The following is a 15,638-nucleotide window of genomic DNA, read 5'->3' as shown; positions in this document are numbered from 1 at the left end:
ATGAGAGACCAGGCAGGGATGTGAATCCTCCAGGAACAATGGACAACTGGCACTGACTAAAGGGTCAAGCAAGACTAAATAGCCCAGTCAGAATTGCAATAAGTGGACACACCTGATGAATGCAGCGATCCAAAGACAGCAGCGCTACCACTTATAACCACCGGAGGGAGCCCAAGAGCAGAATTCACAACAATGTTCCAAACCAATGGATAGAGATGAACACCTGGGTCGCCTCAGAAAGACCTTTTTGAATCAGGGCTACCATCCAAGAACAATTGAAAATCAGATCACAAGAGCCACCAGAATATCAAGGAATCACCTGCTACATTACAAAGCTAAAGAAGAAAATAACCGGGTGCCTCTAGTAGTTACCTACAATCCAAATCTGGAGGCGCTAAGGGGAGCTGCACGGAAATTACAACCTTTACTGCAAAAAGATGCCCGATTACAATCCATTTTTCCAGGCCCCCCACTACTGTGTTTTAGGCAGCCCCCAAATCTAAGAAGCATCATTGTCAAGAGCTCCCTGTCCTCTCCAACAGCTGCAGGTACCTTTCCCTGCAATCAGAAAAAATGTAAAACCTGTCCCTTTATAATGACCACGGACAAGATAAAGATCCCCAATTCACATCAGGACTACAAGATCCCAGGTACTTTCAGCTGCATCACATCTAATGTGGTGTACCTAATTATTTGTACTAAATGTCCTACTGGGGGTCTGTATGTGGGGGAGACAGGGCAGAAACTGAGAACAAGGATGAACTCTCATCGCCATACAATAAGAGAAAAAAGAATGGATCTACCTGTGGCAATACATTTCTGTCTCCCCGATCATAGCATTATGGACATGAAATTACTTGTATTAAAAGGTAACTTCAAATCGCAGAAAGACAGGAGAGTCTGGAAGAATAAACTGATGACGACCTTTGACACTCTAACTGCAGGAATGAATGTGTCACATGGATTTATGTCTTTTTACATTAACTAAGGAACTTGCCCATCAGACCATGTGGGGTCATCACAACAGAGACCCTAATCACAGGACAATAAAACAATCCTTATCTAAGAATTGGCCCAATATTTATGGACGTAACTGTTTATCACCCATGGTAATTGTGCTTCATGTCACCTGGCTTATCCATGGTTTTTTTTTTTCTATACTATGTTGTGCATAAATATGTGATTCTTCAGAATTTGTTTTAGTCTTTGCCTGATGAAGAGACGTATGTAGTCTCGAAAGCTTGCAATTTGTTACCATCTTTTCAGTTAGCCATTAAAAGGCATCAACCACTGAGGACTCTCAATTCTAAATATTTTTCTATCTACTGGCTAACACGGTACCAAGATATATTTCTTTCCTGTCACGAAAGGAAACAAATTTACTGCGTTCCCCAGCAAATTTTTTAGGCAAAGGGAATTTAGGCTCAGCAACTCTTCCTGTCGCTCCAGCTTGCACATTAGATACTGCTAGTCCCTGTTGCTGTACTGCCCCCCTCAACTCAGTGACCTGTAGGGACAGCGCCTCCAACTGGCGGGTTATGGAAGTCATGGGATCCATGACAAAACACAAAAAAAAAGAAACCCTTTTTTTTTTTTTGGGCCGATTATAATGTCACGGGGAGACTAGGTGAGCGAGAGCTAATAACCCGGGCCCCTGCAATTTCCCTCAGACTAGGGAAATCCTGACTGACCCTCTACCTGGAGTTTACACTGATGGTGTGCATGTCCAGGCCTCGAACCTCACCCTGTCTCCTGTTTCAACCCTAGGCTGAAACCTCCGCCCACCACCCAGTGAAGAGGTAATACACCAATACCCACAGTTAGCACAGACAAGCATAAAGGAAAATATACACCACGCCGCAGTCACTCAGGAATACACTATAAATGTGCAGGGCAAAATAAATACAAATATAGGAAGGAGTAAATAAGACAAAGGAAAATACACCACCAGCAACGAATCTCCAACAACCAGCTCTCCACTCCAGACCGAGATAACAACGCACAAGACAGAAGCTATAATCGGCGACGCCCAATGATCAGGAGAAATATTTAAAGTCAATGGGCATGGCCCAGCTTCCAATCCGAGGATCAGGTAAATTAACCCCGGAACAGCTAGATACAATCTAGCCAACGCCAATGAGCACATAGTGGTCAAAAGCGGAATTACCGCTGTCTGTCGAACGACCTGGTCTGAACAGCGTCCGACATGACAGTACACACTAGTAGTAGTAAAGGTAAAGTGATAATCAAACGTATAATATCTCTTCACCGATTTTCAGGCATAGTGTCATGTATGAGAAGGTAGGAAGGAAGGGCAAAATAATACACACGTGGTCAAAATTGTTGGTACCCCTCGTTTAATGACAGAAAAACCCACAATGGTCACAGAGATAACTTGAATCTGACAAAAGAAATAATAATTAAAAAATCGATGAAAATGAACAAAGGAAAGTCAGACATTGCTTTTCAACCATGCTTCCACAGAATTAAAAAAAAAATAAAACTCATGAAATAGGCCTGGACAGAAATGATGGTAGCCTTAAAGGGAACCTGTCACCCCCAAAATGGCTGGTGAGGTAAGCTCACCGGCATCAGGGGCTTATCTACAGCATTCTGTAATGCTGTAGATAAGCCCCCGATGCTACCTGAAAGAGGAGAAAAATACGTTAGATTATACTCACCCAGGGGCGGTCCCGCTGCGGTCTGGTCAAATGGGTGTCTCCGGTCCGCTCCGGCGCCTCCCATCTTCATTCCATGACGTCCTCTTCGGGTCTTTATGCCGCGGCTCCGGAGCAGGCGTACTTTGTCTGCCCTGTTGAGGGCAGAGCAAAGTACTGCAGTGCGCAGGCGCCGGGCCTCTCTGACCTTTCCGGCGCCTGCGCACTGCAGTACTTTGCTCTGCCCTCAACAGGGCAGACAAAGTACGCCTGCGCCGGAGCCGTGGCGTAAAGACCCGAAGAGGACGTCATGGAATGAAGATGGGAGGCGCCGGAGAGGACCGAAGACACCCATCCGACCTGACCGCACCGGGACCGCTCCTGGGTCAGTAGAATCTAACGTCTTTTTCTCCTCTTTCGGGTAACATCGGGGGCTTATCTACAGCATTACAGAATGCTGTAGATAAGCCCCTGATGCCGGTGAGCTTACCTCACCAGCTATTTTGGGGTTGACAGGTTCCCTTTAACTTAATATTTTGTTGCACAACCTTTTGAGGCAATCACTGCAATCAAACGATTCCTGTAACTGTCAATGAGACTTTTTCACCTCTTGACAGGTATTTTGGCCCACTCCTCAAGAGCAAACTGCTCCAGTTGTCTCGGGTTTGAAGGTTGCCTTTTCCAGATGGCATGTTTCGGCTCTTTCCAAAGATGTTCGATAGGATTTAGGTCAGTGCTCAGAGAAGGCCACTTCAGAATAGTCCAATGTTTTCCTCTTAGCCATTCTTGTGTGTTTTTAGCTGTGTGTTTTGGCAAAACGTTCAATTTTCCCAGAAGCTTTGTGGCTTGTCAACATGTAGTTTGGCACATTCCAGTCTGGTGTTTTTATGAATTTTTTTCAACAATGGTGTCCTCCTTGGTCGACTCCCATGAAGTCCACTTTGGCTCAGACAATGATGGATGCTGCGATCTGACACTGATGTTCCTTGAGCTTGAAGTTCACTTTTAATTTGTTTATTAGTTTTTCTGGGCTCTTTTGTTGCCATTCGTATTATCCGTCTCTTTGATTTGTTATCAATTTTCCCCCTGCATCCATGTCCAGGGAGGTTGGCTACAGTCCCATGGATCTTAAATTTCTGAATAATATGTGCAACTGTAGTCACAGGAACATGTTTGTCTATAATTTTCTTTCTAATCTCCTGAGAAAACTCTTTCCTTGGCTTCCTCTGGTCCATGTTGAGTGTGATACACACCATGTCACCAAACAGCACAGTGAGTATCTGTAGCCCTATATACAGGCCCACTCACTGATTCTAGTTAGTGGACACACCTTGATTTAACATGTCCCTTTTGTCACATTATTTTCAGGGGTACCATCATTTCTGTCCAGGCCTATTTCATGAGTTTTATTTTTTAATAATTCTGTGGAAGCATGGTTGAAAAGCAGTGTCTGACTTTAATTGATTCATTTTCATAGTTTTTTTTATTTATTATTACTTTTGTCAGATTCAAGTTATTTCTGTGACCATTGTGGGTTTTCTGTCATTAGAGGGGTACCAACCAGGTGTGTAACTACAACAGATGCAGGGGTTGCAATCGCATCGGGGCCCTGGAGCCTAGGGGGCCCTAAAAGTCCCTTTGGCCTATAAAAAGACTATTGCTAATAAAGATTTAAAATATTTGGGGGCCCCGTTGGAGCTTTCGCATCAGGTGTCCATGAGTTTCAAGTTACGCCACTGGTACCAACAATTTTGACCACATGTGTAACATATAAAAAGTAACTGGGGAGGGATAGCAAACTATCTTGTCTCATAACCTAACTAAGCAGCATAGTGCAAAGTATGCATTGTGCAAAAGATGCATTATGGTGCAAAAAACAATCGCATAGTGCAAAGCATGCATGCCGCATGGCATCCGATCCACAGGCAGCATATTTCAGGCACTGGCTGCACAATTTTAGCCATAAGTGCTTAACTTTGAAACGCTACGACGTTTCAAAGGCAAACAATTTAAAAGCCACAAGGGTCTGAGCGGCACAAGAAATGAATGGGACAGGCGGGTTCCCAGCAGCTTCTTCCCAGCAGCTTATTCCCACCCGCTCCCATTAACAGGTCTATCTCTCTGTGCATGTATAGGCAAAGACCTCTCTGGATGGATAATTCTCATGGATGAATTAAACTTTGTTCTGGTTGGCACTCGGCAACAAACAAGCTCTTAATTGTCTTTTTCATACAGTAACTAATTATTCAGTTTATCCAGATTTTTCTTGAATCACTAGTGATCTCATGGATGCTCATAAACTTGTTAGGTCATATTCTCACCTTAAGTATTTGGTCAGTATTTTACATCAATATTTGTAAGCCATGATCAGGAGTGGTTGAAAAATACAGAAGTGGTGACGAGTTTCTATTATACTTTTCCTCTGATTGTTCCACGCCTAGCTTTGAATTACAAATACTGATGTAAAATACTGAACATATACTGAAGGTGGGAACTTAGCCTTACTCATCTTTGGTGGGATGTGACCAGCTTGGAGGAGTATGTAAAAAGTTCCATGATTCCGTGAGGACTCAGGTCACAAATCTTTCCTGTCTGGGAAGTGGAAATAGATTTTGGGAAAGCTGGATTGTGACAATGTTCCAAAACATTTATTGGTATGTTGATAGCACATGATTGAGATCTTTAGATCCAAACTAATGGTAGGATTCGTGAAGATGAATCACAAGTTAAACTATTTTTCAGGCCGTCTAAAAACCATTACTGAGAAATACGAGGGTGAAATCATGGAAAAGTAAAAAAACATACAGTTAATAGGGGTAAATCTGACAATGACCACCAAAAATTCCACAAATGGAAGCATTGAGTGAATAATATGGCACCATGGGAATTTATTAAGTTCTAGAAGTGTAACATCGAATTCTAAATAATCAAGATGGAGAAGATAATGGTTATTTTTTATAGGGAACAAGCAATTCAGACACCAAATCAGACGATGATGCCTCAAGTGTAGGAAAAAAGTATTTAGTCAGCCACTAATTGTGCAAGTTCTCCTGCTTAAAAAGATGAGAGAGGCCTGTAATTGACATCATAGGTAGACCACAACTATGAGAGTCAAAATGAGAAAACAAATCCAGAAAATCACCTTGTCTGATTTGGCAAGATTTATTTTGCAAATTATGGTGGAAAATACAGTAAGTATTTGGTCATTCACAAAACTTCATCTCAATATTTTGTTATATATCCTTTGTTTGCAATGACAGAGGTCAAACGTTTTCTGTAAGTCTTCACAAGGTTGGCACACACTGTTGGTGGTATGTTGGCCCATTCCTCCATGCAGATCTCCTCTAGAGCAGTGATGTTTTGGGCCTGTTGCTGGGCAACACAAACTTTCAACTCCCTCCAAAGGTTTTCTATTGGGTTGAGATCTGGAGACTGGCTAGGCCACTCCAGGACCTTCATATGCTTCTTAAGAAGCCACTCCTTCATTGCCCTGGTGTGCTTGGAATGATTATCATGCTGAAAGACCCATCCAGGTTTCATCTTCTATGCCCTTGCTGATAAAAGGAGGTTTGTACTCAAAGTCTCAGGATACATGGCCCCATTCATTCTTTCATGTACAAGCATCAGTCATCCTGGTCCCTTTTCAGAGAAACAGCTCCAAAGCATGATGTTGCTACCCCCATGCTTCACAGTAGGAATGGTGTGCTTTGGATGCAACTAAGCATTCTGTCTCCTCCAAACACAACGAGTTTTGTTTCTACCAAACAGTTCTACTTTGGTTTCATCAGACCATACGACATTCTCCCAATACTCTTCTGGATAATCTAAATGCTCTCTAGCAAACTTCAGATGGGCCCAGACATGAACTGGCTTAAGCAGGAAGACACATCTGGCACTGCAGGATCTTTGTCCCTGGAGGCGTAGTGTATTACTGATGGTAGCCTTTGTTACGGTGGTCCCAGCTCTATGTAGGTCATTCACTAGTTCCCCCCGTGTGGTTCTGGGATTTTTGCACCATTCTTCTAATCATTTTGACCCCACAGGGTGAGATCTTGCGTGGAGCCCCAGATCGAGGGAGATTATCAGTGGTCTTGTACGTCTTCCATTTTTTTTTATTATTGCTCCCACAGTTGATTTAATCACACCAAGCTGCTTGCCTATTGCAGATTCAGTCTTCCCAGCCTGGTGCAGGGCTGCAATTTTGCTAATGAGGTAAAATAGTGAGAGATCTTAGAGCAAGCCTCCTATATATTCAGACATAGCCTGGGGAAGCATTTATGTAAATTTAATCTGAGAACATTTATTCAAAGTACCTGGCAGTTATAACATGGCAGTTAGACAGGGCAGGAGACAGGTAAGACAATTAAACAAACCTACTCCCTGTACATTTGGACTACAACAAATATTTACCATATTCATTTGTATAATTTATATCATGGCTGCTGCATTCACTCACATCCACCGTCCTTGCAGTAACTCTTTACACTCCATCCATATCGGCCCCTCAGTCCTGTCCTCTCCTATGTATAGCACTCATGCTCTTTTCACATTGCTAAACTGCACAGATCCATTCGGTCCCACCATCCAACACAAGAGACGCTCACAAATCACTTAACCATCTGCTTACTCTTTCTATCTTCCTTCTCCTAGTCGCAAGAGATATCTCTCCCAACCCCGGCCCCCCATGTTATAGTAAGTCAAGCCCCTCAACTGCTACACTCAGAAACCCCTCAAATCTCATTAATTTTCCCTGCATGCCTTCTGTCTCTTTTAATTGTGCCCTTTGGAATTCTCGCTCAGTGTGTAATAAACTCTCCTTCATCCATGACTTCTTCCTTTCTGACTCTCTTAACCTTCTGGCTCTTACTGAAACCTGGATCCAGCAGTCAGACACCACCGCTGCTGCTCTCTCATATGGTGGACTGCACTTCTCTCATACCCCAAGATCGGACAACAGAGCAGGTGGAGGCGTTGGTCTGCTCCTATCACGCAAATGTACCTTTTAGGTTATCCCTCAAGTACCCTCACTAGTCTTCCCTTCTTTTGAGGTCCATGCTGTCAGACTCTACATCCACTTCTCCATGCAAGTGGCGGTGGGGTATTGTCCTCTGGGCCCTTCCCATCAGTTCCTGGATCACTTTGCCACCTGGCTTCCACATTTTCTCTCCTCTGACATCCACACCCTCATCATGGGTGATTTCAACATCCCCATTGCTTTTCCCCTCTCCCCATCTGCTACTCACCTTTTATCTCTAACCTCCTCTTTCGGCCTTTGACAGCTTACTAACTCTCCTACACATAAAGAATTAAACTCTCTCAACTTGGTCTTCTCCCGGCTTTGATCAGTGGATGATTTCACAAACTCCCCTCTCCCGCTCTCTGACCACAACCTTCTTTCATTCTCTATCAAGAACTGCCATCCCGCTCAGGTCACCCCCACTTTCCACACTTATAGTAACATACAGGCCATTAACACCCAGAAACTTATGAAGAACTTGCAGTCATCATTGGCCCCTATCTCCTCCATCTCATGTCCTGATTCTGCACTGAAGCATTATGACAGAACACTGCAAAATGCCCTGGATGAAACTGCATCTCCTATACATAGAATAACTCCGCACAGATGACGACAACCGTGGCACGCATTGCAAACATGTTTCCTTCAGCGGGGCCCCAGGTGCGCCGAACGTCTGTGGAGAAAATCCAATCTACCCGAAGATTTCATCCATTATAAGTTTATGTTTAAAACATACAACACTGCCCTTCACCACTCCAAACAAAACTATTTCAACACCCTCATCATTTCAATGTCTAATAACCCAAAACGTCTCTTTCACACTTTTCATTCCCTACTTAACCCAAGAGTGCAGGCCACAACCACAGATCTCCGCGCTGACAATCTGGCCAATTATATCAAAGAAAAAATTGACCATATCCGAAAGCAAATTATCTCCCAATCCCCTCATACACTGTCCTCCCTCCCCTACTACATCTTGCTCAATCTCTGATTTTGAACCATTCACAGAAGAAGTAATCAAGTTCCTTGCATCTTCTCGCCCTACCACTTGCACCAGTGACCCCATTCCGTCACATCTCCTCCAGTCCCTTTTCACCACTGTCACCACTCATCTAACAAAAATATTCAACCTTTCCCTCACTTCCGGTATATTTCCCTCCTCATTTAAGCATGCCATCATACATCCATTACTTAAAAAGCCATCCCTAGACCAAAACTGTGCTGCTAACTATAGCCCTGTTTCTAATCTTCCCTTTATCTCTAAAGTCCTAGAACGCCTGGTCCACTCCCATCTTATCCGCTATCTCTCAGATAACTCTCTTCTCGACCCTCTACAATCGGGTTTCCGCTCTTTACACTCTACTGAAACTGCCCTCACTAAAGTCTCTAATGACCTACTAACAGCTAAATCTAAAGGTCACTACTCCATGCTAATTCTCTTGGATCTCTCCACAGCATTTGATACTGTGGATCATCAGCTCCTCCTCACTATGCTCCGCTCCATTGGCCTCAAGGACACCGTTCTCTCTTGGTTCTCCTCCTATCTCTCTGACCACTCCTTCACTGTATGCTTTGCTGGTTCCTCCTACTCTCACCTTCCTCTTAGGGTACTGTCACATATTGGCACTTTGATCGCTACGACGGTACGATCCGTGACGTTCCAGCGATATCCATACGATATCGCTGTGTCTGACACGCAGCAGCGATCAGGGATCCTGCTGAGAATCGTACGTCGTAGCAGATCGTTTGGAACTTTCTTTCGTCGCTGGATCTCCCGCTGTCATCGCTGGATCGTTGTGTGTGACAGCGATCCAGCGATGCGTTCGCTTGTAACCAGGGTAAACATCAGGTTACTAAGCGCAGGGCCGCGCTTAGTAACCCGATGTTTACCGTGGTTACCAGCGTAAAAGTAAAAAAAACCAAACAGTACATACTTACATTCCGGTGTCTGTCCCCCGGCGTTCTGCTTCTCTGCACTGTGAGCGCCGGCCGGCCGGAAAGCGAGCACAGCGGTGATGTCACTGCTGTGCTGTCACCGCTGTGCTTTCCGGCTGGCAGACACAGTGCAGAGAAGCAGAATGCCGGGAGACAGACACCGGAATGTAAGTATGTACTGTTTGTTTTTTTTTACTTTTACGCTGGTAACCACGGTAAACATCGGGTTACTAAGCGCGGCCCTTTACCCTGGTTACCCGGGGACTTCGGCATCGTTGGTCACTGGAGAGCGGTCTGTGTGACAGCTCCCCAGCGACCACACAACGACTTACCAACGATCACGGCCAGGTCGTATCGCTGGTCGTGATCGTTGGTAAATCGTGTAGTGTGACAGTACCCTTACTGTTGGCGTTCCTCAAGGATCAGTCCTAGGCCCCCTCCTCTTCTCTTTGTATACTGCCCCTATTGGACAATCAGTAGATTTGGTTCCAATACCATCTCTATGCTGTTGACACCCAATTATACACCTCCACTCCTGACATCACGCCTGCCTTTTTAGAAAACACCAGTGATTGTCTTACCGCTGTCTCCAACATCATGTCCTCCCTCTATCTGAAACTGAACCTGTCAAAAACTGAACTCCTCGTGTTCTCTCCCTCTACTAACCTACCTATGCCCGACATTGCCATTTCCGTGTGTGGTTCCACCATTACTCCCAAGCAACATGCCCCCTTCCTTGGGGTCATACTTGATTCTGAGCTTTCAATCACCCCCACATTCAATCACTGGCTCGCTCTTGTTATCTGCACCTCAAAAACATTTCTAGCATTCAAACTTTTCTTACTTTCGACCCTTACTGTTTCACTTATTCATTCTCATCTGGACTATTGTAATTCTCTACTAATCGGTCTCCCTCTTACCAAACTCTCCCCGCTCCAATCTGTCCTGAATGTTGCAGCCAGGATCATATTCCTCACCAACCGTTACACCGATGCCTCTACCTTGTGCCAGTCTTTACACTGGTTACCCATCCACTCAAGAATCCAGTACAAAACTACTACCCTCATCCACAAAGCACTCCATGGCTCAGCACCACCCTACATCTCCTCTCTGGTCTCAGTCTACCACCCTACCCATGGTCTCCGTTCTGCTAATGACCTGAGGTTAGCATCCTCAATAATCAGAACCTCCCACTCCCATCTCCAAGACTTTTCACGTGCTGCGGCATTTCTATGGAATGCACTTCCCAGGTTAATATGATTAATCCCCAATCCACAAAGTTTTAAGCGAGCCCTAAAAACACATTGTTCAGACTGGCATACCGCCTCAACGCATTAACCTAACTATCCCTGTGTTGCCCATTCAAGATTTTTACCATAACCAGGTTCCTCACATCATGTTCTCGCATGCTTTATGCATTTAATAGCCCTCTGTGTCTGTACTGTTACATACTTAGGCCAATAACCGTTTCATGCAGTATTACATGAACACCCGAGCCTTACACTATGGCTGGTCCGATCAACTAAAACAATTGTTACCATCCACCTTTCGTGTCTCTCCTTTTCCTCATAGATTGTAAGCTTGCGAGCAGGGCCCTCATTCCTACTGGTATCTGTTTTGATCTATGTGTTCATTGTTATGCTGTAATGTCTATTGTCTGTACAAGTCTCCTCTAAAACGTAAAGTGCTGCCGATTATGTTGGTGCTATAGAAATAAAATTATTACCGTATTATTATAAATATCAATGCTGGCCTTCGACTTCGAAGTTTTTTTTTATTTTGGCCCACTGTGTATTTGAGTCTGTACTCCACAAAACGTAATAGGTATTTATATATAGTCTGTGATTATCTCATGTTAAATTTATTGCACGTGACGCTCATACTAAATGAATCGAGATGTTTTGAAAATGTTATTTCCATTTTTTCATCATTTGCATATCATTAACATGTCTATCCATTCTGTGATTTCCATAAAGTCATGACTATTCTTTACTGGTGTTGCAGTTTCAATGTTGAGGAGTGTATGATGTACGAGTACTTCATACTATATATCGGGATGGGGTTAAACAAAACCAAAACTGTTTTTTTTTTAATAACAGATAGTCATGCCACATATAATATTCAACAATTGACACCATATGTCCACTTTATAATGCCATTATTTTGTATTTGTCTATTTATTGGAAGCTTTAATTTTAATAACACTTTTCACACTTCTAAAAACCTGTTTTGTTTTTTTTACCTTAGGGGCCATTAATGGGTCTAACCTACCCCACCTCCTTAAAAAAAAAAAAGCAGAACCAGACCATTTAAAGAAATGTAACCCCTATAGCAGACCTTAGCAAACTGTGGCCTGTGAGTCACATTCGGCCCTTTTACTGTTCCAGTCCGACCCATGAACCCAGACAGCTAGATGGCTATGAATGAAATGTTACGCGGAAGTGACTACTGGCAGCATCGCAGTGCGCAACTGACTTCATGGACAAGTAGAACTGACCGTTAGATACAAGTCAGATATGCATATGCCATTGGAGAATCAAGTGAGAATGAGAAGGGGGGCAACGAGCAAGACAAAGAGTGGTAGAAGGAAAACAAAAAAGTGGGATTGTGACAGATACAAAGATAGATATAGGTATCGGCAATATGACAGGGATAGAGATCATGACAAAGATAGAGACCATTGGGGATTTCATAGTAAGGCTAGGTTTACATTAATACAATGGTCTCTGCTGAGCCCTTCTTCAGGGTTTCTGTCGGAATATTCAAAAATATGTATTCTGATGGTAACTCCAAAGAGCCATTCACATTAATAAAGCCAACTGAGTCACTGGGGATTCCGACAGAAACCATGTTGTAGTATGTGGCGGAGAGTACTGTGTTAAGGTGAACATAACCTTAGGATCACAGCTCATCAGTATATTTATTACACTTTACAAGGGTTACTTGGAATTTTATATTGATGGCCTAGCCTTAGAATAGGTCATTATTATTAGATTGGTGGGGCTAAGACATCCAGCACCACCACCGACTCGCTGTTCCTTCTGCTGAATGGATGTGCTCAGTTGTGGAGTGGAACTACACGGCTCCATCAATTGTATAGTGAATGGCTGGGAACTGCACATCCACGCCTATTTATTAGAATAGGGATGGATCTTCAATAGTCCACTGCGGTAAGTTTACAGTGACGGAGAGATGTAATTTCGCTTCATAACTGATTGAGATCATCTCATCGCCTGGGGTGTAAGGATAGGCCACCAATGTAAATGCCAAGCAAACCCTTTAAGGCTGGATAACAGGAGCACTATGATTTAGTGTTTTTTATAAACTTTATAGAAAGGAGTAAATTATATTGTTTTGATAGGTTGCTACTGGTAAGAATCAGATAACACAGCTACATAAAGGACGTACATCGGTCTGCAGCAGCAAAAAAATAGAAACATTTTAATGAAGACTTATTGTAAAGTTGCTTTAGTTTGCATTTAGGGAGTAAATTCTGCGTGAGGGTATAGAGAGCTTAAAGGCCCCGTCTCACATAGCGATTTACCAACGATCACGACCAGCGATACGACCTGGCCGTGATCGTTGGTAAGTCGTTGTGTGGTCGCTGGGGAGCTGTCACACAGACAGCTCTCTCCAGCGACCAACGATCAGGGGAACGACTTCGGCATCGTTGAAACTGTCTTCAACGATGCCGAAGTCCCCCTGCAGCACCCGGGTAACCAGGGTAAACATCGGGTTACTAAGCGCAGGGCCGCGCTTAGTAACCCGATGTTTACCCTGGTTACCAAAAAAAACAAACAGTACATACTCGCCTTTCGGTGTCCGTCAGGTCCCTTGCCGTCCGCTTCCTGCTCTGACTGAGCCGCCGTACAGTGAGAGCAGAGCGCAGCGGTGACGTCACTGCTGTGCTGCACTCTCACTGTACGGCGGCACTCAGTCAGAGCAGGAAGCGGACAGCGAGGGACCTGACGGACATCAGATGGTGAGTATGTAGTGTTTTTTTTTTTTTACATTTACGCTGGTAACCAGGGTGTAAACATCGGGTTACTAAGCGCGGCCCTGCGCTTAGTAACCCGATGTTTACCCTGGTTACCAGTGAAGACATCGCTGGATCGGTGTCACACACACCGATTCAGCGATGTCAGCGGGGCCTCAACGACCAAAAAAAGGTCCAGGCCATTCCGACACGACCAGCGATCTCACAGCAGGGGCCTGATCGCTGGTACGTGTCACACATAGCGAGATCGCTACTGAGGTCGCAGTTGCGTCACAAAACTAGTGACTCAGCAGCGATCTCGCTAGCGATCTCGCTATGTGAGATGGGGCCTTTAGGCTGTTATAGAATGGAAAAAGGACCCTGTTAACCATACAAAGACCATTGTAACACACTGACTGCACACAAAACATCAATTTTAACTCTTCAGGTGCAGTCCAAATGTACAGTGGACCAGACATCTGTAAATAATGAAGGGTGTGCCAATCCCTAGCAGGTATAGGAAGAACATGCAGTAGAGGAAGCCAGGAGATTGCATTAGAGAAGCAGTTTGGGCAATAAAGTGATGAAACTAAAGTAGCGTAGTTGAATTTCAGTTAACGGTGAGCTTCAATAAACAAGGAGTGATAGGTTGATGCCAAGGATGCCAGTTGCAGAATACAGCATGCAGCATGGAAGGAATGAGAAGCGAGTTTGATAAGGGAGGATGTAGGCAGGACAGTGCGTACCCGGGGGATGCTTGGGAGAAAAGAAATAATGGGCACATTTATCCAGATTTTAAAAGTGCAGAGAAAGTGGAATAGCATGGCCAACAACACTCTAACTAATGTATTATTGGGTTGTCCCACCATCACAGGAAAGGTGATAATTTGATGATCATTGGGTGTCCAACTGTAGGGACCTGCATGGATCCTGAGGACAGGTCTCTAGAGTCACCTATTTAAGGAGTGATGGTCTCCCATGTGTACCCAGCTCCATTTATGACTCTAGGGGGACTGACGGTGATAGATGAGCGCCAGCTCCGTCACTCACATAAACAATGAATAAAGAGGTGGTGCGCAAGTCTGATCTTTGCTCCATTCAGAGAGTGGCCTGAGAGTACCGTTCTCAACGTCATTTGTGTGTGGTGTGTATATACTAATAGGTAAAGGGGTTTCGATTCAACTACTCATAGGAGGGTTTTATTTTTCCTACACACATTTTATACATTTGTACCAAAATGCAATTACACAAATACAGGTGCATCTCACAAAATTAGAATATCATCAAAAAGTTAATTTATTTCAGTTCTTCAATACAAAAAGTGAACCTCATATATTATACATAGTCATTGCACACAGAGTGATCTATTTCAAGTGTTTATTTCTGTTAATGTTGATGATTATGGCTTACAGCCAATGAAAACCCAAAAGTTGTTATCTCAGTAAACTAGAATACTTTATAACACCAACTTGTAAAAATGATTTTAAAATCCTAAATGTTGGCCTACTGAAATGTATGTTCAGTAAATGCACTCAGTACTTGGTCGGGGCTCCTTTTGCATCAGTTACTGCATCAATTCGGCGTGGCATGGAGGCGATCAGCCTGTGGCACTGCTGAGGTGTTATGGAAGCCCAGGTTGCTTTGATAGCAGCCTTCAGCTCGTCTACATTGTTGGCTCATAGTGCCAGATGTCAGCTAAGTCCCAGGTCACCTCGACGGGATAGTACATCATATGGGATTAAGGGGTTTAATGCATTTTGGCATGCGTTTGCGTTGCTTATGCTCATGGTGGAGGTGGTGAAATAATTTCCGGGACATGCGCAGTCTGAAGTACACATTCGTATCGAACCATGTGTCTGCATGTCCTTACGTAACAATGCGTTCCATAGACAGTAATGCGTCGTTTTGACACACTCATCCTCATGATTGCGCAATATTTGACGCCTAAAAAAATGCAACATGTTGCATTCGCCAGACACAGCGAAACAACGCATGCGTACGCATGTCCCCGTGTACACCATGTTAAAGATATGTACGCATGACGCCTGCGGAT

The sequence above is a fragment of the Ranitomeya variabilis genome, chromosome 6 (assembly GCF_051348905.1).
Source record: "Ranitomeya variabilis isolate aRanVar5 chromosome 6, aRanVar5.hap1, whole genome shotgun sequence".
NCBI lineage: Eukaryota > Metazoa > Chordata > Amphibia > Anura > Dendrobatidae > Ranitomeya > Ranitomeya variabilis.
The sequence above is the reverse complement of the archived record's forward strand: the minus strand, read 5'-3'. Positions refer to the sequence as shown.